Here is a 26,962-nt window from a genome sequence, read left to right on the forward strand (position 1 = left end):
TAAATGGATGAGTTGAATTTTGTGTGTTGCTTTTACTAGGAGAAAAATACTTGTCTTTGAAGGTTAAAAGCCATCTGTAATTAAGAATAAATAAGTCATGGCCAATTTATTAGACTTGCTCTTTTATATGAGACAATTGTCTTTTAGATTTTCTTTCCTCTCTCTGGTGTGCTGATCCTGTCATTGCTGTTACCTAGTGCAAATAATGGCAATAATATATAACAGCACTTCACACATAGCATGAGAAGACAGCAGTGTGAAACCAGAAAAACACATCAAGCCAACAAATGTCTCAGGTATTTCCCCTGCCCTTTGTTGTTGTTCTGTGTATTCCTGTGTGCTGTTGTGTTTTGGTTTTGGTTTTTCAGCACTGAGTGCCAGGGCTTGCAGTTTGTCTGCTGAGCCCATTCCTGATACAGCACCCAACGGACTGGGTGGTGATTTATGTTGGGAAAAATGCCTAACATAATGATAGATCACTGAATCCCTCCGTTTGGGACTTATCTTGTATCTCTGGAAAGGTACAGACTGTGGCCTTCCCTAATGAGCAAAGCACGACAATCTTTTTTCCTGAGATGACCTTCAGCTATTTCATTCAAAAACAACCACAAAAAATACACTTAGATTACATGCAAAATTGGAGGCTTTAAGTTTTAGGCAACCTCATCTGCTGGAACTGACCTAAAGGATTCTCTGGAAGGTTTTGCTGCACCTGTCCAGCTCACCAGCTGATCAGCAGCCATGTATAAGGGGGCAGAAATTGTGCCACCAGCTTTCTGAGGTTTTCTCAGTCTGAAAACATAAAGAAATACTTTTGTTGCAGCAGAAGTAAATGAAAATCCAGGAATCTGAGAGGACTATTTTAGTAATGTTCCCAGACTCACATGGGCTTGGGAAGCCCAAGTTTCCTGGGCAGCTGCCAAGTGCAGGTAATGAAAGGTTGTTTAGCACTTGGGAAGTGTACAAAGCAAATGCTAAACACCAGTTACATTCTGCTGTCCAAGTCACAAGACTGCCTAGAGAACTGCTGGTGATAAATGTTCACAATTATGGTAACAGAAATACCATCAGGAATTCAGGGTGGAACAAGGCAGGGCCACCCTGGGCTAATTACATGGACTCCAGGAGAGGAGAAACTTCCTTGAGAGAGAAGTTTTGAAACAGACACATTTGACCAGAGAAATGCTGACTGTGTGGTAAGAAATACTTTCATATTTCAGGAGGATGAACTTAGCAATTCCAGCTTGGGAAGTGTTCTGGGTCACTCACAGAGCCACCGCATCTGAGGGCCAGCTGTGCTGCTTCTGACTGGAAACCAAAGCCACCCCTCACTGATGTTGTTGCTCTCTGCAGCACTTTGCTTAAGTCACTTAAGCATCTGCAAGAAGTTTAGTGGTGCATGAGATGAGGAAAGGTTCAGTATTTATGAATAGGTCCAACTGTGCTTCCAAGACAGATTTTTTCCATGCACAGCAGCACCAAAAGTTGGGCAACAGCCAGAATGTTACACTAAGTTTTTTATTTGTCCTCCTTATTGCTTTATTAGCAATTCCAGGGTAATCTGTTGTTTCAGACTAATTTTACTCCCATTTTGCAGGATTAGTGAAAGAACCATTGTAACAATCAGCTAAGGACACTGAAACACTTGAGGTCTGATCTCCATTTGCACCTGGGGAGTGGATGTATCGTGTCTGTACAGAAACTGCACAGGCTGTAGATAAAATACAGCAACATCTGAACAGAAGGCATCTCTTATCTTCATGAGTTGCCTTAATTAGCTTGGGGTAGAGTTAAATTGCCTTCCCTACAGAATGAAAGTTTCTGCTCATTTGTTCTTTGTTTTCTGAATGCTGCTGAAGTCTTGCCATTTATATAATTGCGGAGTTTCTTTCCCCAAAGAGTCTTGAAGTGTTTAAGCTTAATGCAGGATGAGAGACAGGTCAATGAGTTAGGAGACTGTTTCTGGGGAGAGGGAAGAACTTTTCTAGGCTGTGACAGCACAAATTCTGTAGAGTATTTTGTAAGAAAGCAGAAAAGCTAAAGAAGGAAGTGAGGGATGATTAAAAAGAGTTGTGAAGGAAGGAATCACAATTATAAGAGAAGGGGAGCAAGGTGATACAGGCAGCCACAGAAACAAGGTGCAGGAGCTAGAAGTGAACTGGTAAAAAGGAAGTCAGATATACAAATTTATCTCCCTGCCAGGATAGTAAATTGGACACTGTGACGTTGGTACAACAGAGCAGCTCTAAATTCTCACAGGCAGGATTACCCTGGAAAAGTGACCCAAGCAGGGGCTGCTGCTGAGGGTGGAAAACCACAGGAGCTGCAGAGGAGAAGACAGAACTCGTGTTCAAATGGTTGTATTCATGTCAGCAATTCAGTTACTTATCTCTCGTGAAGTCACTTTAGAGCCACCTTTAAGTCCTTTGGATATGATTGACAATTACTGTGACTATTTGCTTTTCCTTCTTGGGGATGGTGAAATTTTAATCAAAATTACCTCAATATAGTAAGTTTGCAAAAGCTGAATTCCTAATGGTTTTTTCCCCAACGCTTTTACAATCTGATCAATCTTTAATAATGAGACGGAGCTGAAAAAAAAAAAAACAGCCCAATTTTCTACTCAGACAATGCAATTTCATCAGAAATGAATCATCTTAAGTGAATACATTGATTTAGATTAAATTTGATAGGAAAATATCAAAATGAATAATTTTACCTTATTTCTTTTTGGCAATATTGAAATATTTTATATTGGTATTTTATTCATTTAATTTCAACTTCTATGATATTTACATTATTTTGATATTCCCATACTATTGCATATAAGAGTTTCAGTGATTCAAACCCTGTATGTTTGTTATTTGCAGGGAAAATAAATGTCAAAATGTTGGAATTTCCCATGGGATCAGAATTCCACTTTCTATTTACAATAAAATGTGTAAAGAAATGCAGTACTCTGGAGTAAGTCTGACCTTAGTACTTCTGAGCTCTGGAATGCCAGGCAATCTAATATATGGATCAGGATTGTGTAGGAAGATTTCTGAATGATTTATGCCAATCACATTTTCATTATTTCCTCACCAATACTGGCAGTGGTAATTCCTTGTATAGTAATGCATCTTTTCCATCCAGCTAGATACAACTTCAGTGAAATAAACTGCTGAGTCTCCTTGGAGCATGGCTTCCTGCTTTAAGGATTGTTCAGGTATTTCATCTGTTTTTGCTGAATTAGGTCCAATGCTGGTCAATTTATGATTTCAATCCCCAGTATTATCATTGATACTTATTTTACAAAATGTTCTGCAGCACTGATGAGTTTCAATCCGTGCAGAGATAATGGCAACTGTTCTCCTGTGCTTGCTCATAAAATTGATCTGAAAACGATCAATGAAATGGTGAAACTTTCTTTAAAACACTAGAATGACACTTAAAATGATTAGAGGGGATTTTTTTTTTTTTAATTAAGCACATAACCAATATTTATGTAAAGCAAGAGCTTCAGCTTGTGCTGAGGAAGTAATTAACAGATCAGGTGAAAGTTCACCTCTGCAAATGGGTGTGGGTAAGGGAAACTGAATACATTCTAAGATTGCTCATCTGAAAAATACCTGTATAAAAATTGATTTGATACTTTCCTGAAACAATTACAGTTGCCATCTTTATGTATTGCACAAACTATTTCATCAGCTTGTCTTCTGGAGAAAACCCTTTGCAGAACCCACTCTGAAATTTAATATAGGTAAACTTCTTGATTTAAAAGTTTGAATTTGACTTCTTCTTTCTGGTCAGATTACCCAATCTAAGGCTGTAGGTTTTGATCTCTTAATAAGCTATCTCCTCTCAAAACATTGATAAAGAGCTCAGATAACAGTATTGAGTTTATTCTGTGTGATTAGCCCCACTGGAGCCTCTTATCCACCTGTTCTCCTCCTGATAGGAAATATTCAGAAACTCAGTGCAATGAACGGAAGGAGGGTTAGACAAAGGAGAGATGGTAACCAGAGTTCCATAACAGGCTCTATGGAACTCTCTAAGCCCAAAGCCACACACAGAGTAAATTATCTTCTTATCAACCAAATCTGCTGGTGATCTGAAAAATAGCCTTTTTGTATTTAGTTTCTCAAACTTAAGATGCATTTGCTGATGCCTGCTGAAAATTTCCAGAGCCCTTGTGCATGCTACTCCACCAGAAATACTGCATGGAACCTGTTTGTGGAAACCCTGAGGGGCAAATGCTGAACAAAACCTCTGAAATTCTGTCAGAAACTATGCAAAATATCAGCATAAATTATATCAGCATATATTTTTTTTTGCTGAGTCTGATCTAAACATCTTAAATGTATCTGTTTTTCTCTAACCAGAATATTCTTACCCTGTTTTGGTCTGCAGGGTAGCCGATCTCCCTTCCAAGACAGAAATATTACTCTGGAAAAAAGTTTTTCTGGCCTCTTCTAGACACAGGTTTTGGGTTCTACTTCCTATTTATTTCAGTTATTCCACTGACCAGGGACATCACAGAAATTCCTTTACACTGAGCAACTCCAACTACTCCTTGAACAACCCTCTCTCCTTCTTGGTTCTTTCCTGCTGGGTTTCTGCTGGGCTGAGCTGGGTAAGAGTGAGTCTATTCTGTCTTGGAAAATGGCTGTTTTGTGGAAACCTGCTCCTGAAAAATGTATTGACTGGCTTATAAACATGTTACATTAGATTTTGTGCAATCTGACAGACTGATCTCATAGCAACGACACTGCAGGAATGTGGGTTAGTAAAGATTTTGTGTTGTCAGTTTTTATATCAACCTTAGAATTTTTTATTTATTTTTTGGAGCAAAAAAGGGTAATATATGTCACTATGTTTCAGATGTAATATTTAAGAACATTTTCAAGAAAGTTTTTTTTAAAGTGCCATCTCTCTAAAAACAACCTGCCTCTAAATTCAGGCCATGCACTTTGTTCCACATGGAGAACAACTGACAGCCTACACCAGCCCATTTCCTTGTCACTGGTTGCTGTCCAAACTAAACCATCCATTCCACATCTACAGACAATCCCCGTTTCACCTGGGGTTCCCAGATACCCCTTAGGGTTCTGTAAACACGGTTCTGTAAACAGCCAATTGTTTCAATTGTTTTAATGCTGTTTTCTTTGTCAAGAAGAGTTTAAACCCCATCCTCTGCTGGCAAGTTTCCCTCCTAATTGCAGCACAGCAGCGCTGCCCATGTCATTGTGAAGTGGCTGATAGTGGCGGGGTTCTAAATGACAAGGCACAGAAGAAAAGCCCCTGCTCTCTAGAAGCTGCTGTAGGAACAGATAAATAATATAGTATATATTTAAGTATATAATTAGCGTATATAATTAGCGAGGCAGACCTTGCAGAGGAATCATTGGTGCCCTTTATGGAAAGGATCTGCCTTGTGGGGCTGATTGGGTGAAAGGCAAGGGGATGGGGGATGCCCTTAATAAAGGCAAAACCAGAGCTAAGGCTGGACTGACAAGTGCAAAGGGGGGAGCAGATGAATTCTCAGAAATTCTGGGGCAGAGTGTGATTATAAATGGAATAAAAGATACACAGGGAGGGCAGGGGCACAAAGGCCTGGGGTTTGTGGGGAGGGGAGAACGATGTGGGTGTGATTGCTGCTGGGTACAGACCGAGGGGAGCACTGCAGCTGTGGGATGAGGCTTGCTGGAAAAGTTGTCAAAAATCAAAACAGCCAAAGGACAGACAAATATTTTAGCCGTAAATTTTTGAAGGGAGAACACATACTTAAAAAAAAAACCCCTGTAATTGTGGTGGAGCAAAAAGCAAAGGAAGTCTTGCTAAGGGCAGTGTGGACATGCCACAGGGATGATGCCAAAGTCCTGAGAGTGCAGAGACAGGGAACCTCAATGACAGGATAAATGCTTTATTTTTCTCATGAAAGCTGTCAGAAATAATTACACTTAATTTATAGTTTTCATTTGAAGATCTATTCAGTAGTTCCCAAAAGACACTCCTATGTCCAAAAGCACATTCCAAAAGCTCTTACCCCTCCAGTAGAAATAATTGTTCTCTTTTGTAACTTATAAAAACATGTTTGGCCTCCTCTCACATCTGCCTGTGGTACACAAGCTTAGCAGATGCAGACATTCCTGCGCTGTTTGTTCCAGCAAGGTGAATTATGATGAATTAAACACCGGGGGTGAGCAGCTGACGTTGACAAGGTTTTTCTGCAAGTCACCGTGAGGTAACGAGAAGTGTCTGCTTTAATGATTTTCGCTGTTTAAATTTTTATTGTATTCAGCTGGATTTTTTTTTTTATAGCCTTTGATTAAAGTTCAGAGGGAAGATGAATTTAAAAGTCTTCGAGTTTGTTAGATGTGCTACAGCTTGCCAGTCACCCTGCCAAAAATTTCCACTGTGTACTTCTTATAGTTCTGCGTGGTCTAAATTTAATTGACTGCAGATGAGAAGCATTATTGCAGATCTGTCATTGCAGCCACTCTTCATATGTTTCACTAGCTGGAATGAGCAGTCACTGGGTTTGTTTCTGACCTAATTCATAATGATGTAAAGCAGCAGTGATTTCACAGAAGAGGAAACAGATTTAGCTGGTGTAAAGGGCAGATCTGGGCTCAGCGCTGCTCCAGTAGTGCTCATTTACAGGTGAGTGGAAGAGTAAAGCCCATTGTTAAAACACTAAATTTCAATTTTGTGGGAACAGAGGTACATTATATAAGCTGTTCAGTTGATATAACAACATAATTCATCATTTTATTTTGCTGATTCTGTTAGGACTATGAAAAAAAGACAATAACCTGGGCTTTCCAGCCCAGCCCTTCCTTAGGATACTGACTATTGTCACTAGAAGCAAAGCTCTAAAGATCAAAGAATGGACAGAGATGTATTTAAGATGCCAGTTTACACAAGCTGGTAATGTTATTTTGGTGTATTGAAACATTATCATTCCAGCAGCCTCATTTTAGTAAGTTAAAGTAAACTAATTCATATGTGGATGTCTGGATTTTTCTGCACATTGATTTATCAAGTATATTTGTTTATTAAATCCCCCTTACTGATAACAAACAATTACTACTTCAGGTAATTTATTTAAAACATGGGAGCTGATCCTGTGCCAAGAGCTATAGTACAAATTAATACAGACCAGAAGCCTACGTGCCTTGTACTTGCTCCACCAGATCAATATGTGAAGTCAGACTGGCATCCACCAGGTTTGTTAACAGTCTTTAACAGGATCTTGTTGGGAATACAAATGTCCAGCACATTGCTGGTGGGATCCTTCTTTTTTCTGCATATAATTTGTATTAACAGCTGACTGGGAGAACAGAAGGCACTATGATCTTAGTGGGAATACACAGGGAAAAGTTGAGACTGTGATCTTGCCTCTATTAAAATTGATTGCCATGCGATGGATTTGGTCTCTCTCTAATCTGGGACAATCTCAAAAATTCCTGAGAGTCTTCCTGCAAAATGTAAATGTGATGTTGAAATGGGAAGCATTTTGTGCACAGCCATTATATGCCTTTAGGCATGTAAGATAGGAAGAAACAGAAGGCAGGATGGACTGAGAAGCCTTAAAACAAAGCCTTCATCAGAGTAGAAATGTCCAGCTTCCTGTCAACACCAGCAGTTAAATAACTCAGAAGCTTTTCAAACAATTGCTTGGGCTGGAGACAGGAGCTGTGACATCTGTGCTGTCAATTAAAGCTCTGTGGAGTCACTGGAGAAGGACAAGAACAAACACTTGTTAACAGGGTATTGAATATGGATAATCGTCCCCTGCCCTCACAAACTGAGTGGTGGCTAGTGATTTACTGCTGAGGAAGAGAGGCAGTCGGGGCATGACATGGAATATTGCTTCTCCAAACCAGATTTTTGATATTATTTATAAGTGTTATTAAAGGAATCACTGAAAGTAAAGAGTCAAATTAAGGTTTGGAGTTTTCTTCCTTAATGACTTAGTTTCCTTCCTAGTTATGTCAATAGCTTTTACCTTGCTGAGGACAGTAAAAAGTTCAATTGTATTTATAGGGTTGTTTCATCCAAAATCCTGAAATGCCCCAACTTTATTTAAGAGTTTGAGCTTATTTCAATAGCCTGTAGGTCATATCTTCCTGCTGGGTTTTTTCTCCCATTTGGAATATTACCGTTTGACAGGGAAAATCTGTATTACATTTGCAAATTGGGATTTTCAAAATTTAGTCCAAATTCAGAAGACAAGACTCAGATTTGTCTTTTGATAGAATTTGTACCTTGGGACTCTTTAGACTTTCAGAAGGACAGGCCAATTCTCAAACATTTCCAGCAACAAAGATGCTTAGTTTACTTTAGATTTTTTGGCCTTTAAAAATGTGTTTTCTACCATTTCTTGTACTAATGGTTTGTTGTTTTTTCACAAGAGTGCTCGCAGACGGCAAAGTTTAACTAATAAACATGCAAATGTGTTCACAGGAAGGTTTGTGCCAGAAATTTTCATGGGTCGCTGTTCTGCTCCTGATTGAATAAATCCTGGTGGCTGCTCTGACTTTCTTCCTCTTTTCAGATTTGCTAACCAATGACAGAGCAGAGAAGGGCTGGGTGAGAGAAAGGCTGGAGACATTAAGACAAAAGCCCCTCTGACTTTTCCCAGTCCAGAACTGTACATAACATGAATTTTGTTGACAATTACAATAGCCAGTTGAAAGAAGATTGACTCATGAGTTATTAATAAGCAAGTAATTGGGGATTTTTTTAGAAAAATGTTGCAGTGGCAAAATAGTATTTGGGAGGGGTTTTGTGCAGTGAAGTTTTTTCAGTTCTTTTAATTGAAAGAAATTAGTGAGCAAAATGTGTAATAGTGAAACTTTATGGAAATGTGCTCCTCCATTTCAGGTTCAGGGATCTTAGATGCTTCTCACTTCCCTCAGTGGTGTCCTTCAGTTTCTTTCCTTGCCTCTTTCTCTCCTCCCTCTTGGTCTTTGAAAGACATAATACCTCTAAACCAGAATGTTTTACATGTAAAATAGTCCCACTCACTTGTAGACTTGGAGTAATAAGAGAAGAAATTTCAAAGATGCATTCAAAGAATAAGAAAAAGAAATTGAATGGTGTTACTTTCCTCTGTTCACCTTCCACTGGCAATGCTCAGCCCCGGTTTGAAAGGCTCAGGGTGTGGGCTGTGTAAGGCAGTGCCAGTCCCAGTGTCACCTCCCCTGTCCTCAGACACCAGCTCCCACTTCCCTTCAGTTCTGTGTCGTGTGTCACCTGTGTGGGTGTTGCTTTTGGGGCCTAAATCTGGCTCATGAACCAGGGCAAAACCCTCCCTCCTTCGTCCTGCTACAAAAACACAGAAATTGAGTTCTCAGGTTCCTGTTATACCAGAGACAGAAATAAAGCACATTTCAGAGTTAGCTGGGAGAATATTAAGATTGGTTAGTTCACCCCATGTAATATCCTCTTCTACAAACACAGATTTTCCCTCCCTCAAAATAAAATGAGTCTTAACATCTGTATTGCCAAACATTAAAATATCCTGCAAAGAACTTGAATGTCAGGTCTGTGTCCCTAAAGTATTAAAGAAATTTGGGTCAAATCCAACATTATAAATCTAAATGTCATTGGGAAGATCTAGTTAGAATTTTTACTTTTGTAAAGCATCTTTTAATTATGAAAAAGCACATGGCTATTATTACTTCTCTTGACAGTTGTGTTTACAGCAAAAAAATGTTCAATTTGTGTGTGATATGGAAACAATGAAGAAATCAAAATATTTAAGATCTATTTAGACTGCAAAGCAGGCCAAATGAAAAGATATCACTGCTGTGACTGACCTACAGAGGACTTGTTGATAAAGAAAAATTGGTGTGCTGATGCTTACTCTGTCAAATGATAAAGCACAAACAGAAAACAAGGCTGAAACCCCTTTTGGTAAATACACAGCTAAATGCCTCCCAGACCCGCCTCAAGCATCCACTTTTGCTGCCTTGTGATTTGGTAGGGCTGTCTATAGATCCAGCTTGCTCAAAGATTTTTCATTTAAGTGTCAGTTGCTGTGGTAACAGCATGAAGAGCAGATCAGATGGATGCCAGGACCAGATGGGTTTCTCTAAGAGCTCCACACACACGGACAGTTGGTGGTGACCCAATTCCAAAAGGTTACCCTCACAGATTTCTACTGCAGCTGACTTCTCCAGGGGTCTGGACCTTGTCTCTGAACCCCAGGGGTTCTTTTTATTTTGCAGCCCTGGGCTTTCATCAGAAGCTCATGGACTTCCCACAGAGGAAATGCTGGCAGATTAGCAGAAGTGATGGAGTTTCATACCCTGATGTTTATGCTGTCTCCTCATTGTTAAGGGCTGGGCTGAGCTCAGTCTTGAGCTCTGTCAAAAGGTTGGGTAATTATTACATGATAATCACACAGTGCAGTTTCTCCCAGGCTTAATCTGATTTGCTTACATCCCACCTAGAATCCACCCACATGTAGTTTAACCAATATCTCTGACTAGATTCAATTTTCCATGGTCAGAGCTGTGTTACATACAAGGTGTATCAGCAAATATTTGACCTTTGCTGAGGTCTTCTTGGTTGGTTCTCTTGCATTTAAAAATGAACAAAAATTCTGATGAATAATTCACTTGAAATCATAGTAATGGTCTGGTGTTTAGTGTTTGGTAAAACCCCAAGTTTCCCTTTCTGTTTTGGAAGGTTGGGGTTTCTGTTTGTTTTTTGTTTTCCTGAGAAATGTGTGAAGGGAGTGTGCATGTCGTGGTTTAGATTCAATTACGTGGGCTGGGCCAGTCAGCGTTCCAGCTTTATCTGGAAAGGGGATGGAAGGCAACTCCTTAAACAATGCTCATTTCCCTTCCTCTCCTACCTCCAAAATATGTTCTAACATGTTGGTTTGTTCAATCTTGATCCAATCTCAAGCATATTGAGGGTTTTTAGAGGAGTGATGCTACGTCACAGATCTGGGGGAATTAGGGGATACTCCCAAAACAAGGCTCTGCCTGTTCTGTATGGATGATGTGTGTCCCTTGCCCCCTGGCCTGGCTGTGTCTGCAGATTCACAGCAGTGCAGCTGGGCAGATGAGAAGGTGTGGATCTTGACTTTAGGAGTGTTAAAATCTACTTTGTAAAAAAAAACATTTGGTAGTTGATAAAAATTCATGAGAAGGCATTCACAGAATTGAGAAAAGTTTCATTTTCTGCTTTTAATTGGTGCAGATTCAGTGCTCTGGGGTTCTGTTCCTGGGGTTAGACTGTGCCATGTAGATGCCAGTCAGTCCCCTGATCTTCAAGCTTCTTGCTTCATGACCTCACCAGAAGATGTTCAGCCCATGCAAATGGCGAGTGATTTTGGACTCGTGACATTTTTTTGTCCCTAATCAAGCAAACATAGTTCTAAAAATGTCTGTCAGGAGGCTGGGAGTAAGGCTCCACATCAGCTGGATTCTGTCAGCTCTGCCAGGCAGTCAAAGCAGTGAGATCTGTGAACGTGCTGGTTAAATTTATGTGGTTGAATTTATGTGGCATTTATATTCTTTCTTCCTGCCTCTTGGTCACATGTTTGGGACTGTGCTGCAGCTGGAGATACACCACTGGCACCAGGGAACACTCTGTGCCTCTGGCAGGTGCTGCAGGCACTTTGTGGAGGGCAGCCTCCCAGTTTCCCTGGTCACAGCTCAGCAGATTAGCCTGCCCATGGTGCTGAAATGAACCACAGCCTGCTTGTCCTCACAGGCTGTGCTCATCCACACAGAGAAGCCTCAAAGTGATTAATTTCTGCATTTGCAGCTCTGGGCTTTGAACATAGAGATGAAGAGAAAATACTTGGCAATAGAAACACAGAGAGGAGCAGATCAAAAGAAACAGAAGAATTCAGAAATATCTGCAGTAGCAAATGGGGAGACTGGAGTCTTTCTGGGACAAGGCCACTGAGTAACGAGGTAAAAAGTGCCTTTGTACACTTCTGGCTTTGGACCAGAAAGCAGCAGTCTGGGAGGTGTTGATACACAGAGCTCTAAGTGTTAAAATAGACACACCTTATGCTGGAAATGGTAAGAAATCAGCTCAATTTCCAGAGAGTCAGAGCCCAGCCTGGGATGTTTCAGACAGGCTTGTGCTGGCTCAGGATGCCCCACACTGGTGTTTGTCCGTGGGCTCAGCTGGCTGTGCACGTGTTTAAGTTCCCATGGTGAAATGCTGCCTCATCTCAACTGAGATGGGCTTTGCTTTTCTAAGGTTAATTTGGTTTTTGCCTGCTGAAGTTGCTCAGTGCCTCACAAATGGAGCAAAACTCCCAGGTGATGTATTCTTCCTGTGGCAACGTGGCAAAAAATTATTCCCCAGAGAGGAATCCCCAGGCAGGGTCTGCATCACTTAAAGCTCTGCTCATGACCTGTTTTGGGGAGCTGATGGGTCTCAGGTCTCCTGAGCCTCATTTAGCCTGGGCTGAGTATTCACAGGCAATTACTAAATCAGTTTTAAGATTGTTTCATAGATGGTCTTGATTCCTTTATCTTCCAGTGCAAGCTGTTCAATAAAGCTCCAGGATATTTAGCAGAATTTGCTGTCTGAGAGCCTCCTTGATAACACTCCAGTGCTGCTTCCTCACTGCTTTTGAAGGTATCTTAGAAGCTTTTAAAAATGATCTTTGTATCTTGCTGTGCAGTTAATGCTCTAAGTTTCTCACTGGTATGTACAGATGTTTCTTGGATATTGGTAACTGCTAGAAAGTGGGAATGTGTAAAGAAAATGCTTAACTTCATGGATCTTCCCTTTTCTTCAGCTATTTTTTTTCTGGTTTGTTTCCATCACCTGCAAAATAAACTGCACTGTTCCATCAGACAGCAGGACTGGAACAAAATGCATTGCTTGAAGGAAATTTGGATAACCTGAATTTCGTTAAGATCCAAGCCTGGATTTTTAAATCCCTTAATTTTGGCCATTTCACAGTGTCCTGTTAATTGGAATAAGTGCCCCCCAAAAATATAAGTATGCAAGGTTAATTCTGTGTAAAAAGGCAAAAAAGCAGGGCTCATAATTTAGAGCCAAACCTAAGCTGGGGAAAACCCCTTCTAATTCTTATATATATATTTCAATGTTTTATTGGGTTACTTCTATTTAGAAAAAAAAAAATTGTTTTTACTTCTCTGAAGTGCTTGCTGTCCATGCACAATAGCACTGGGCTATTTAGTGTGGAGAACCCAGAATAAATCACGCTCCCTTGACTTCTGCATTGAATGAGCTGCTGAAAAAGAAAATAACAGCATCATTTGGAGGAAAAATCAAGCAGGAATGGGATAGAGTTCCTAGTGGGAACCTTGATTTGGAACTCTGCAAACATATTCATATGCAGATAAATGAGGTTTTAAACTTAATGATGTCCAGTTTTATTATGTTCATAAAATATTGTTCTTTTTATATCCTTACCACATTCATCCATCTTTGAAAATCCATCTTTAAACACCAAAAGGGAGAAAAAGCTGCTGTTCCTGGGGTCACTGCCATCGATTCCCACCTGGAAGGGTTCTTGATGAGAATGTAAAGTATGAGCAGCCATAACGAGCCAGACCAGAGGTCTACAGAGCCCAATACAAGGGAAATTAAAAGAGCAGGAAAACATCCCATGACAGCTCTCCAGTACATCTTCACAGCATCCAGTGCACTGTAGTATTGCTGCTACTTGAGCTTTAACTGGGACATCTCATGGATTTTTCTGTCTTGGGTTTGCCTGATTGATTTTTGAACCTGTAAAAAATTTAGTTGAACTTGCACTGCTGTGAAAAACGAGGAATTGAATTCTGAATGAGCTGCTGCATTCAGAAACGTAAGAATCAGTTCAGAGTGAAGAAGAACTGATCCCAGCAGCCAAGCCTGCCACCATGTGCTAAATATACTTCAGAACAATCCTTTGTGGCAGATCTCTGGAGGTGCATTGTTGGGAGTGAAAGGAAGGAAGAAAGGAACCTTTTGTGAAATCCAGAGCCAGGGCACAAGTCCTGCAAGAACTGCTATTTTTCTGGACAAAACCTGGAAGATTTCCCATCCTGCTTTAGTCAGGAGTTGCTTCCAAAGCAGAGATTGCTGCCCATTGAAAAAAAGCAAACCTTTCATAATAAAAAAGCACACAAAATGCTTCCACCAAATTAGACTGTGCAAACAAACTGGCTTTTGAATAGGGGGTTTCTTTATGTGATGCAGGCTGGGTTTCTGAAAAGAGTTTTGTTACAAAGACTAGACACAGTTGCGCTTACCTATTTCTCCCCCGTTCTCCCTTCCAGCTATTTCCTTGATTTCCTTGGTATTCTGCTCCTTCTACATTCATGCACTAAACACACAAAACCAAATTTGTTGGTGTTTTTGTGAAAGTTCACTGTTTGTTTCTGTATTTATCATAGGTCTTCCATTTTTAAAAGGGAATCCATATTTGAAGTTGTTCACTGAATCTTAAATTTTGATGAAGATATTAAAGAGATGTTTTTGTGGAAGCAAATACCTCGTCAGAAATCACACCATGGTGATCCTGGGCTCAGCTCACAGCAGCAAAGAGTGAAGTCAGCTCGGGGATTACCTTTCCTTATCCGAAGGAGTGATTGTGACAGGCAATTTGAATAACCACCGGGGCCAAGGGCTCAGGTGCCAGGGATCTGGGAACTCCTACCTTTGGAATCTCCCTGCGTTCTTCCCTTGGCCGGCTCTGACTGGAGCCGCAGCCTGAGGAACAGGTTTGCATGAAACCATTGAGATGGCTGTACAGAGGGCACCGTGTGTCACTGTCACCGTGTGTCACCCTGTGTCACCCTGTGTCACCGTGTCCCCCCAGCCCTGTGCCGCTGGGACAGAAGGCAGAGATGCTGAAGAACCGTCTGTGCTTTGGCCACCTCCTCCTGGGGTTCCTTCCCAAACCCCTGCTTGGAGCCGGGCGCCTTTTGACACACAGGCGGGAATAACCGGGATTCTCCAGGGCTGCCACAGACATTTCCCTGCTCCGGGTGACATCTACTGGTAGAAGGATCTTTGTGTTTGCAGGAGGGAGCTTGGAAATATACACCAAGTTTAACACAGGCACCTAAATCCAACGCAGAATTTATTAGCGAAAACGTTTCTGTATTTGTTTGGGTTATTCTGTGGGCAAAGGGAGGCAGATTTGTGGCAGGAAGGCAGGGTTCTTGGCAATATTGAAATGAGTGCAAAATAAATCACTGCAGAGGGTTTTACAGGCAGCACTTCAGCTGAGCTATGAATAAGTGGGATTATGCTGTCGCTGCCTCCAAGGCTTTTCTGTGGTTTTGTTCCGTTTGCTTGTTCTGCTCTCCCCATACAAAGGAGCTGTTGGTAGGAAGTGTCACTCTGTCAGAGAATTCTGAAAGCCAGGTTCACTGTGGGAATCTGAGATGGCACCTTTTTGTTTATAATCAATGCTTTCTGGCCCCGGCATGTCACAGGCTGTTGGTTTAGGAAACAAGTGTAAAGCAGGCTTTTCTTTCTGCTAGTGGCTTGTCTTCTATGGGTTTTTTTTAGGTTACTGACATTGAAAATGAATCCCCTGTTAGAGACACCTTCAGATTGCATCAAGCAATGAACAAGAAATTAGAAGTGAAGATGGAGCCAAAACAGATTTTTTTGGTTTTTTTAAGCCCTTTTGGCAGACAGAAAATTCCATTTGGAAAAGGCACAGAGTTCATAAAAAAATAGAAATTGGGATTTAAAGATGATATCCCTGTCCACATTATTAGTGTAAATATATTTGCTTTGGTCTGTGAATTCAGAAGCAAAATGAACTGTAACTGCAATGGTTTCTCTTTGGGGGGTTGAATTCCCTTCCCTTTCCAACTGATTTGGCTTTACCAGGGGTAAGTTCTCTGCTTGTCCATTTCTCATCTTTCCCATGTAAACTTCCTCAGGTTACTGTATGGCTCAGTGAGTGGTTTAGAGATCCTTGAGGAAGGGAAAGCATTTTTCTGCTGACATCAAAGTACTTGACTGAAGACTTTGCAATGAGCAGACATAAAAATCAGCACAGATTTGGATTTTTGAGACCCCATGGGATGTAAAGACCTCTTAGATTCTGCTTGGTCTCTTTTATAACAGTGAGTAAGTTAGATAGGATTCTGTAAATGTGTACTCTAGAGCTGTATTCTTGGCTGTTAAGCCGGATGTTGCTGTGCCACAATGTCAGTTTATTATACAATAAATGTTTAAACTTGTCTTTTAATTATGGCTTAGGAGATTATTTCAGGGAGGTTTACTAAACCAGGTCCCAGAAAGACACAAATGGCAGACACCAGGCACTCACTGCTGTAACTGAAGGTGTTTTCCACAGCAGTGCTCTCTGTTTGCTCTTGTGGGGGATGTGAAAAAGCCCCAGATGCCCTCAGACCATGAAAGAGTGCTATTGCTGAAGAAAACTCCTGAATGATGATGAAACAGAGAAACTCACCATAAGCTGCTCCTTTCCTAGGATGTGTCTCTTGGATGAAGTCACACTGGGAAGGACTTTGAGAGCTTTGATTTTATAGCTCTTGGAAAAAATGGCATTTGTGTATGTTTTGGGAGATTTTGTGTGTTGTAGGTTTGGTATTTTAATGTTAAAAGCAAGTCCTACAGACTTCCAGAAATTGTCCATACTGAAAGACTACAGAAAATAGGAAACTCCTGAGAAAAGCTTGGATAAGAAGAAAGTTCCTGTGATCCAGATGGACTATTCTATCCTAGAATAGGTGCTTTCCACAGTTGTTACTCAGTCGGTATAACTTACAGGGAATGACACATTAGTCACTGTGCTGGGACTCTAATGACCCATAGCAGGATAAATTATGCTGTGTGCTCACACAATTGTTTCCTTGAAATATGTTTATTTTTCTGTGAGTGCAGGCTAGGATCACAGGATGGTTCAAGACACCAAGACTGTCTTGTGAGCACATTTAGCTATTCCTGCAGGCAAGGTCAGCTGTCTTTGTCAAATTTACACACAAATTAGTAGAGTTAAGGATTCATTTTCTCATTGCAATTTGTGAGAAAATTAATGAATCATCTCTTGGTAGGTGTTTTAAATGTGAACAAGAAACCTTTTGTAATTAACTCACTATGAGCCTGTCTACATTAAAGGTCCTAAAAGCCAGGAAAGCTGTAAGCCTGGGAAGATGGGCACTGGCTGGTGTTGTGTGATGGACAAGCCTGAATATTTGCTTGTGTATTCCATCTCTTGTGTTCCTCTTTCCCTGCCATGAATATTTACCTTACTCTTCCTTCCTTCATTTCCATGGGTAATTCCTTGCCATCTCCTTCCACTGCCAGTTTCTCTACAGAGCTCTTTCCCAACATCACCTCATGCTGAGAGGAGCAGGTACCCCACATCAGGAGAATTTGAGCTTCCTCTCCACTTGTGACCCTTTCTGATGACAACATCACACTGAGGTACCTTGAAAACCAGCTTATAAATAAAACAAAGAAGTAAACAGTGCTTCAGATTTGTTAAATTTTGGAACAAGAAACAATTTCCTGCAATACTGATCTTTGCAGAGGACGCTGCTGTGTGTGTATATCTATATCTATATCTATATCTATATCTATATCTATATCTATATCTATATCTATATCTATATCTATATCTATATCTATATCTATATCTATATCTATATCTAATCTATAATCTATCTATCTATTTTTATATATATATATATATATGTGTGCCTGTATGCATATATATATTTAAGGTTTTATATTAATATTATTTATACTTATTATTATGTATTATATATTTAATATAATATAATTAGAATAATATAGCTATAAATATATTACAAATATAAGATATAATTTAATAATTATATGAATATAATTAATATATTGATAATTATATTTTATTGTAGTTATTACTTATATTATTTTATATTTTATATGCATACTATTTTATTTGTATGTTATCAATTTATATAAATTAATAGATAATGTATTTTTTATATTTATATGCATAAATAAATATTCCCTTTACCACTTTGCACTTCCCCAGCCAAGACAGGTCAATATTTTGTAAAGTCAGAGCAGCTCTGTAGCAGAGGTGCCGATTTTTGCAGGGGCTCTGGCAGCTGGATCCCCGCAGTGCTGCCCGGCAGCCGGGAGGTGGGGCACCGGCTTTGCTGCTTCCTGCTGGTGATGGCGACAGGACCGAGGGTGAACACCAATCCTGAGGCTCGTAAGGTTCAGAAGAGATAAAGTAGCAACAGATTGACGATTAAAATTGCATAAGTGAAATAGTAGAAAGTGAGAATTTTTAATACGACTCTCAAACTGAAGCTGGCTGGCCATGAGGTCTCTCAGCGCTGCTGAAAATGTTGTCAAATCCAGGTGGCAGACGGAGGGAACAGGGAAAAATAGAAGAGTAGGGAATTGAACTAAGGGAAATATGATGTAGCTCTATTTTGCCCCTGTTTCTGAAACTCTTTGGGGCAGTAATTAACTGAGAACACTGACTGTACAGATGTCAGCTTAAAATAGATGTAATTTCTACGTTCGCAGCAAGGACCGGGAAAAATCCAATATAAAAGCTGGGTTTGAATATAAGGCAAAACTTGTTCATTTACATTGAGGTAAATTTAGAACAAACCCACAGAAGTCCTCTAGCAGAGTTGTTAGGAGTTTATTCTGCTGTAATTGTGAGCAGAGACATCTCCAGTCTCTGGACAAGCTGTGAGAAGCTCAGCCTGAGCTTCATCACATCCAGGAGTCACAGCAGTACTTGGCAGCTTGCAGGAGCCTTTAGTTCTAGGTTGATAAGCACATAATTGTGATTCAATTAAACTCAGAACAACACTGCATTGACACCCACAAAGAGATTTTTCCTTCCCTAAGCTGCTTCCACCTTTGGAGCAGTAAGTGCACATCCCTGTTTAGGAGCACATAGTCAAAGGTGCATTCAGATGTTTGGAAAATTCCATAGCTGCCCAGAAACAGCTGCTCTGAGACAGCTGGCTATTAATTTATCAAGCATATTTATCCACTCTGAATGGACTGAAAGTGCTTATCTTGTAGTTTATAGAGTTGCATCCTCTGGATGTGCTCCTCAAACCACTCTGCAGGTAAAGGTGTGTTAACACGTGTTGTTAGTAACATGTCCTAAATAACAATGGACTTGGGCTCTTCCCCAGAGGAAGAACTTGACCCTACCCTGACTACAACCTCCTCCCAGGGTCTTGTAGGAGCCATAACATCCCCTTTGAGCCTCCTTTTCCCCAGGTTAAACACCCCCAGCCAGTCCCAAGGAGGTTTGTGCTCCAGCCCCTTCCCCAGCTCCCTTGCCCTTCTCTGGACACACTCCAGCCCCTCAAAGCCTTTGTGCAGTGAGGGGCCAAAACTGAACCAGGATTGGAGCTGTGGCCTCAGCAGTGCCCAGTGCAGGGGGACAATCCCTGCCCTGCTCCTGCTGGCCACACTATTGCTGATACAGCCAGGCTGCCACCGGCCTTCTTGGCCACCTGGGCTCACCTGGCCTCATGTTCAGCTGCTGTCAACAAACATCCCCAGGTCATTTGCCACCAGGCAGCTTTCCAGCCACTCTGCCCCCAGCCTGTAGTGCTGCATGGGGTTAATATATAAACGTATTGCACAGCTCATAACCTGCTGATAATTTACACAACATTTTTCTTTGCCATAATTAGGCCCTATTAAAAATTACTCATGCCATAGAAACTGTATCTTCTTTCACTCCTCCCATTTTTCTGGTGAAGAAGAGTATGAAAATGCCATGTACAGTTATCTATGCCATGGCACTAGTCCTGACTTTGCTGCTGGTGCTATCAAAGCAGGTCAGTCTCCCTCAGCTTTGAGAGCCTAATCTTTGGGAAGACTGAGTAAAAGCACTCCTCTAAGTCAGGTAAGGTCCTTCCTTCTCAGTGCACTGATAATTATAATTGCTACCATCTTCCTTCTTTGTGAGGACTGTGAATCCAGTTGGGATCTGGAGAGCCATCTCTGACAATATCAGATGTTCTCAGAACTCTTAATCGAAGGCAGCCCATGAAAGCACCCTGGGGAGTGCTTTATTCTCTGTGTTTAAAAGGACATGAAAGTACAATAGTTCTCTTTATATGGGTACAAAGCAGCCAATTGATCTTGTCAGTTTAATAAATAATACAATTGCTTCCATCAGACACTGTTAATAGACTCCTGTCTGGACTAATGTTGTACAGAATTGTACAAGCACAGAAATGTTATCTTCCTCGGTCTGCCTTGGATTAACCATCTCCCCCTTTGTCACCTAGAGGCAAAGCTTCCAGCAGTAGCTCCTGGAGGGCATCAGATCCCCTGATCTTCATCTTTGTCTTCATTTTAATGTGTGTTCTTGGAAGAGATGAGCTAATTTCCTGATGCATCTGTTGTCTGACTTGTTCCTAACATTTGTATGGATTCAAAGAAGCTTGAGAATGTAAAATATGCAGCAGGTTTAGGGGGTTTCTTTTTGTTTATTTTTAAGCAATTCACTATCTATGGGGTCCCAAGATGCAAAGTTTGAATCCTGCTCTTCAAACACTTTAAAGGTGAAGGGAAGCTCAGTTCACACCTGGGGCATCATGAACACAAGGACCAGGCATCAGCAGAATTGATAGAAGGCTTTGGTTCAAGAAGCTCACAGCTCAGGACTTTGGGAATCTTCTTCTTCAGTGTCAGCATAACCAGCTCATGCCCTTCTGTAGATGCCCCACTCAGCATTTTAAGCAGGCCCTGAGTTTTGCATGATCAGCACTGCTTTTTAGGTGAGCTTTAGGTGGAACACACACACCAGTGTTCACCAAAAAGTGCTGATAGCATTAGCAAAGGTAGCTTTGAAACTTCTCATTGTCTTTGACTTTAAATCTTTTACTGACTTATTTTCTTTTCTCTGCCATGACAGAAAGTGGTTCTGGGTTTTGCAGCTCAGGGATGTGTTAATCAGGGAAAAAAGAGAAAGTATTTGTCAGAGAGAATAGGTTTTCAGGGGTTTCAGGATGTTTTGCTTTGAAGATAGTTAATTTCACAGCAGTTACGGATGTTGCATTTTTACGTCTTTCTGCCAATTACATACCGAAATATATGTTTATATATGCATAGAAGGTTTGTAAATATAAAACTATAAAAATATAGGTACGGTTTATATAAATATGTACATGTGTATATATATGAATTTAGTGTTTGTCTGTCAGAGCCCCCACAGGTGTTTTCCTCAGATGACGATGACAGTGTTTTCTCCTCATGCCTCCCTTAGAGTATCAAAAGAGATATTGTAGTGAGTAAAACAATGGCTGATCCCCTTATGTATGTTTGCAAGGAAAATAGTTCTGGTTTTGATGCTGGAATCAGTTGTTCAATTGTTAATAACATTTTGTTTCTCTATAATAACCCAAGTGAATAATGCAGTGACCAATGAGTAAAAACCCCTGCTGGTGTATTTAGATTCCCTCTGCCTTGGTTTGCCCTGCTGTAAAATGTAGGTAGCAGCAGTGTCAGAACTCAAAGGGGCACTAGGAGGATAAATACATTATTTACATTGAGCTGTGCAGGTAATTCAGGTGCTGGGACAATATATGAAGGCAAGGGATTTGTAGCTAAGCAGAAAGATATTCAGGCTGAGCGATGAGGTCCTACAGCACGAGGAGAAGTCAACAGAGCTGGAATTCTTATGGATCAGTGGGAAAAGTAATTTCTGGGAATTGAATGCTTCATCCCAAAAGTCTTTTTCTCTGGATCCCTGTGGGATCAAGTCTGTGTTTCCATCAGTATTGCTTTTGAATTATTGCACTGCTTGCAGAGATAATACATTGCTGCCCTCCTATGTAAAGATGGATTCAAATGTTTTTACTTTAAATTCAAAACCTATTCAAAATTTAGATTCCTTGGCTAATTTTAGATATAAATTCAGAAAAAAAAAAAAAAAAGAAAACCAGTTCTTCAAATAATAAAATGATCATGTTGAAAATCAGTTTTTTTATTCCCATATCCATTTTGAACTGAGGTTACAGTGTTTGAAGGGTGAGACCAAATTATGCTTCTAAAGTCACAATTGGTATTTGAAAGGCAGCTCTGTGCCCTCCTTTGAGTGCTATTGATGCTTTCAGCTGGGGCATGAAAGACCTAGAACTCTGATCTCTGGTTTTGGCAAGTCAAGTCATTCAATTCAATTTCAGAGCTGTGCAGCTGTGAAGCTTTACAGTTTTTGATGTTTAAAAAGGTAGGGATTATTTCTGTTCTCTGTGATTTCTGAGAACTGCTGCTTCTGTTAGCAAAGCCAGGAAGAAACCTGTCTGTCTGATGTGCATGGACTGTAAACTGACACCTGGCAAACACCTGAGCAGATATTACACATCTGGCTGGCATCTCCGAGATCAAAGCACTCGCTGATGCTCTGCTGCCCTTTGAACAGCATTTAATTGGCCATGAGACCACATTTCAGGACCTGGGACTGAGCTTTGCCTCCCTGGGTCCCTGGATGAATCCAGTTCAGGTCTGCAGGAGCGAGGTCGGTGTTCCCAGCCTCCTTCCTAGGCAGAGAGGGCCCCGTGCCCTGGCTCCCTCACGGCCGGGCCTGCAGGCCCTGCTCTGCCCTGGGACACGTCAGCACGGACTGCGGGGGGACAGCCCTGGTGCCCTCTGCAGACATTCCAGGCAGGTTTGGCTGCCATTCCCAGCTCACAAGGTTTGTCCCAAACCCCTCAGAACCCCGTTCCCCGGGGAGCAGAGAGGAGCAGAAGCAGCAGGCCTGAGGTTGGACCATGGGTCTGCGGCAGGGAGGCAGCACACGGTGATGGCTCCTCTGCTCACCCTGCTCAGGCCATCTCCTGCATGGCCTCACCCCCTGATGGGGACCCCCAAACCCCGTTGTCAGAGCCCCAGGACCCTGAGGTGGGCCTTGGGAGGCCAGCGCTGCCCCCTCTGCCCACCATGACCCCTCGGCCCAGCCCCACAGCCCGGCTGAAGCCAGTCAGACAGTGATATGGTGACAGTGATAATGGATGGGTGGCTGTTTCCCCAGTCATGATCAACTTGTTCTGCCCCTCAGGGACCCTCAGCCAGCCCCAGCTGCGGGGAATGGCCTCTGGTCCCATCCCATGCCATTTAGGAGGTCCCAGGGACTTGTGCTTGGCTGTGTCAGCAGCTGTGGCTCTCTGTCTGGGATGCTCTAAAGAGTTAAAGCCTGCTTTTGTGCAGAAACTTTATTCTGTGCAACCCATCTCCTTCCTCTTTGGTGTTAGGGGAGGCAGGGAAGGGCAGTGGGAAATGCTTTTTGTCTGGGATCAGGCAGAGCATTGGCCCTGTTGTTTGCACTGTCCTAGAGAGAAAGGATCTGGCACTGTAGAGAGGGGCACACCAGGCGTTCTGAGTGGGGAAAATAGTGGGGAAAATAGTGTGTCTGCACTCTTGCCCCACATGATGGACTTACCAGCTAACTGGAGTGTGGTGTGTGCACTCTGAGTGAGCAGGACAGATCTGGCATCCAGATCTCTCCCATGATGATTTCCCAGGCAGGACAGATCTGCATGGGTGCAGGGCAGGGAGCTGGGGGCAGTCAGAGCAGCCTGAGCTGGTGGGGGGTGTCAGGATGCTGACAGCACCTCCTCACTCCAGGAGGGAAGTGTGGAACACGGGCAGATAGATGTGCACTGGGGAAAGGAGACATCAAAGTCATGCTGCAGGATGTTTCCTCTGAGCAGGGGACTCTGCCAGGGCTCAATTCAGCTGTGTGCAGCATTCCTGCTGTCTGCAGCCAAGTCCAAAGGCATTGAGGATACCAGTACCTTGCAAGATTAAGCTCTTTGATTCCAATCTCTTCAGCTACAAAGCATGTTGTTTTATCTAGTGCTTGTCCCTGTCTGTTTTAGGCCGTGGTGCCTGCTGAGAAAAGGTATGCATAATGAAATGATTAAATCATGCGTTTTCAAATAATCAAAGTCATGCTGTTTCAGCTATGCAGAAATCCTGTTCCTCTTATGAGACATCTCGCCAGATTCAGAATTTGTTTTGGATTTTACATTTCTTAGAAGGACTCAGAATGAAAAAGAGCATCTGTTTAAGGCCAGTTCTGCATTCCTGTATGCCCAGGGCCAGAGATGATGACATTCATATTCTTCTTGTGTCGCTGCAGAGAGAAAATAACTTTGCAGTCTGATTTTATGCTCTAAAGAAAATCATTCACACTGTGACAGCACTTCAAAATATTTCAATCCTTATCCTGTATATGCTGCTGGCTATGACTGCAGTGCAGAATAAAAACGCTTCACTGAATCAGTACTTATGGGAAGGGGTAAAGTTTCCAAATCACTCCTTTCCATCTTAATTTTGTAACTAATCCCTCATCCCTGCTGTATCTCCAGTTTGAGATGTCTCTCCTGTAACCCTGCACAGCTCCCAGCTCTGGCATCCCTGACACAGTTGGTTGCTCAGCACTGCTTGAATTTGTGCAGGGTAAGGTCAGTGTGGGCTGCTGCATATGGAATCACCTCCTGCCTGTGGGGAATCTCCCAGGGAAATGTGCCCTGGGGTGGGTGGTGAAGAAAGTGATGCAGAAAGACATTTATGGTGCAAATACAGTGTGTCCTGCCCATCCACCAAGGTAAGGTTTCTTCTAAAAAGGATGCTGTTCCGGCTCTTTTACCTAAAAGGAAACTCTGTGTGCTTGTTTGAGTGATGATCATATGTGTTCCCATGTTGTACTGTTTGGGGTCACTTAGAGGAGTACGTGAGAAAGCAGCTGAAAACAAACAGGAAAGTTGTTATCAAGGAGGACATTGACTTGCTAAGGCCATGAAAGTGACTGAACTGATGGACATTAATATAATTGTTTGAATGAAAAAAATATTTACAGAGGAGATGGCACAGCACATATAAAGCAGCTGCACTATAAGACTCACTTATAAGTTAATTTTTGCAGGTCCTAAAGAGAGTCTCAGGGAAAAGAGAAGTGTAGTCCCTCCCTACCTCAGTGTGCCACATTTATGAAAATGAGTAACAACAGCAGTCTCTCTAAGAAAGCAAAGATATTTAAGCAAAAATCAAAATATCAAATGTACACTTCAAACAGAAAAAATTGTACTTTTTTAGGCCAAGAGGAAGAGTTTAATTTTGACAAAAGAATTTTTAAGAACTCATCTGCTTTACCATAAGGAAAACTGTCACCACCTGTCCTGTTTTTATTACAGAATTGTTGTTCCCAAAGGCTCCAGATCCACATGTGCAATTCTCCATCTGAAAATCGAACCATCATAGACCAAATGACTCCTGCAGTTTCAGAGAGCCCCAGTGAAGGAGCAAGTGGTTATATGGCTGCACTACTGGGATGCCACCCTGCTCTGCAGCTCAGATGATGGAGACAACATGGTGATAAGACAGAAGGCATTAGTCCAGCAGAAAGTGTTAATTGGGGACAATGGAAGTGCCAGAGTAGCTATATGCAGACAGCAGATGGAGATGGAAGAAAAGGAAATAATAAAATTGTGCATTAAGACAGAGCTTGCTTAGGAGTCTGTTTACATTTGCACTCATCTTATGAGATGAATTTGCTATTTTCCTCTAGATATAGATTTCATCAGATGACAAAATTTTAGAACACCCAGCTTAGCAGCAGTGCAGAACAAACTCAGAATTTGAAAAGAAAAGAGCAATTTCTTATCCCTGAAAGAACAAAGCTGGATGGTTTTGCTGGTTCCCTTCAGCTTTAAAATGCTGCTGCAGAGCAGTGCCTGGCACTATTCTCTTTTGCTCTGTGGTGCTCTCTGGGACAGGACATGATGCTGCCATGGAGAAACCCACCTGGACAGAAGAGTCTGGCAGATATTCACAGACCTTCATGTGGAGCTTAAAGCTTTTCCCAACTAGGAGCCAATGTCAACAGTGTCCATATTCAGCCTTTCTTTGTAGAGTTCTGCCTCATCCTCTGGGCTGTTTTGCATCCTACTTGAATCTAAAACTACAATCAGCAGCCAAGAGAAGAGCTGTGTGGGGGTTTTAGAGTCTTCAGTGCCATCTATTTGAAAAATGTCTGTTACTAAATGGTGTAAAGCCTTTAGCAGTCAAGAGCACAACAACTTTTTGTCAAAAACAAATTATACCAGTCCATATTGATTTTCCTTGTCTGAGCAATTCCCAGATCAAATGTGCTCTTTCTACAAGTCAAAGGGTGATATTTCTAACTGCAGTCACTCCAAACTGTGAAGAGCTAAACCCCAAGTTTTTCTTTCTGTGCTCCATCACTGCTGTAAATAAAAACTTTACAATGAAGACTCACCTTACCATTTTGTTGCTGATCCATAAAGCTTACTTTCAAAACAAGGAAAAAGCTTCCCAGCTCCACAAACTGGACATGGCTGTGAAGAGCAATTGCACATAAAAGACCCAATTGTGTGCAGCTTTTATGCTCCTGAGCATCCCAAGTGCTCTGGTGCATCCTGCCCCCTGCTCCCACTGTCTGACCTGTATGCTCAGCTTCCAGAGGACAGGAGTGCCTGGAGTCTGTGCTCTTCCCAACAAGCTCCCTCTGCTTGAATCTGTCACAACAGGGACAAGAAAGAGCAGAGTGGAGCAAGAGATGAAAATGCCCAAGGTCCTGACCTCAGATGAGATTGGTACCTCCATTCCCTGTGGTGTTCAGATTTAACTCCCTTCCTCCTCCTTGAGGTTTGCCAAGGAGATTCTACTTCTGCCAAGTGATCAGCGATGGTGATGTTTGAGATCTGCTGGCAGAACTGACAGCAGCAATATCTCCAGTTCTCCACAGAGATACTGGTTGAGAGCAGGGACCCCCACACAAACCTGCAGTTGTGTTGCCCCAAGTAAGATTACACAGCCAAGATTATGGACTTTAGGATATTAATAAATCAACATTTATCCATGAGTGGACTCTGGGAGGATCCTTAAAATCTATTTCACGAACAACAATAAAATTGGAATTTCAAAAAACAAAATACGTCAAATACCAAAGGGACATCCTATTGAAGGAGAGGAAATCAAGTTGATT

General features: G+C 41.7%; 1 long non-coding RNA gene across 2 annotated transcripts; it reads left to right on the forward strand.

Moving 5' to 3' along the window:
• The first annotated feature begins 1,076 nt into the window (after positions 1-1,076).
• On the forward strand, positions 1,077-26,498 carry LOC311158666. Of its 2 annotated transcripts, none has more exons than XR_014616478.1 (3): positions 1,077-1,196; positions 3,136-3,208; positions 25,149-26,498. It is a non-coding gene; the product is annotated as an uncharacterized lncRNA (long non-coding RNA). The 2 variants fall into 2 exon arrangements; XR_014616479.1 differs by lacking the exon at positions 25,149-26,498 and adding an exon at positions 4,393-4,745.
• Positions 26,499-26,962: the final 464 nt, after the last annotated feature.

Source organism: Fringilla coelebs (genome assembly GCF_963513975.1).
Source record: "Fringilla coelebs genome assembly, chromosome: 13".
Classification (NCBI taxonomy): Eukaryota; Metazoa; Chordata; class Aves; order Passeriformes; family Fringillidae; genus Fringilla; species Fringilla coelebs.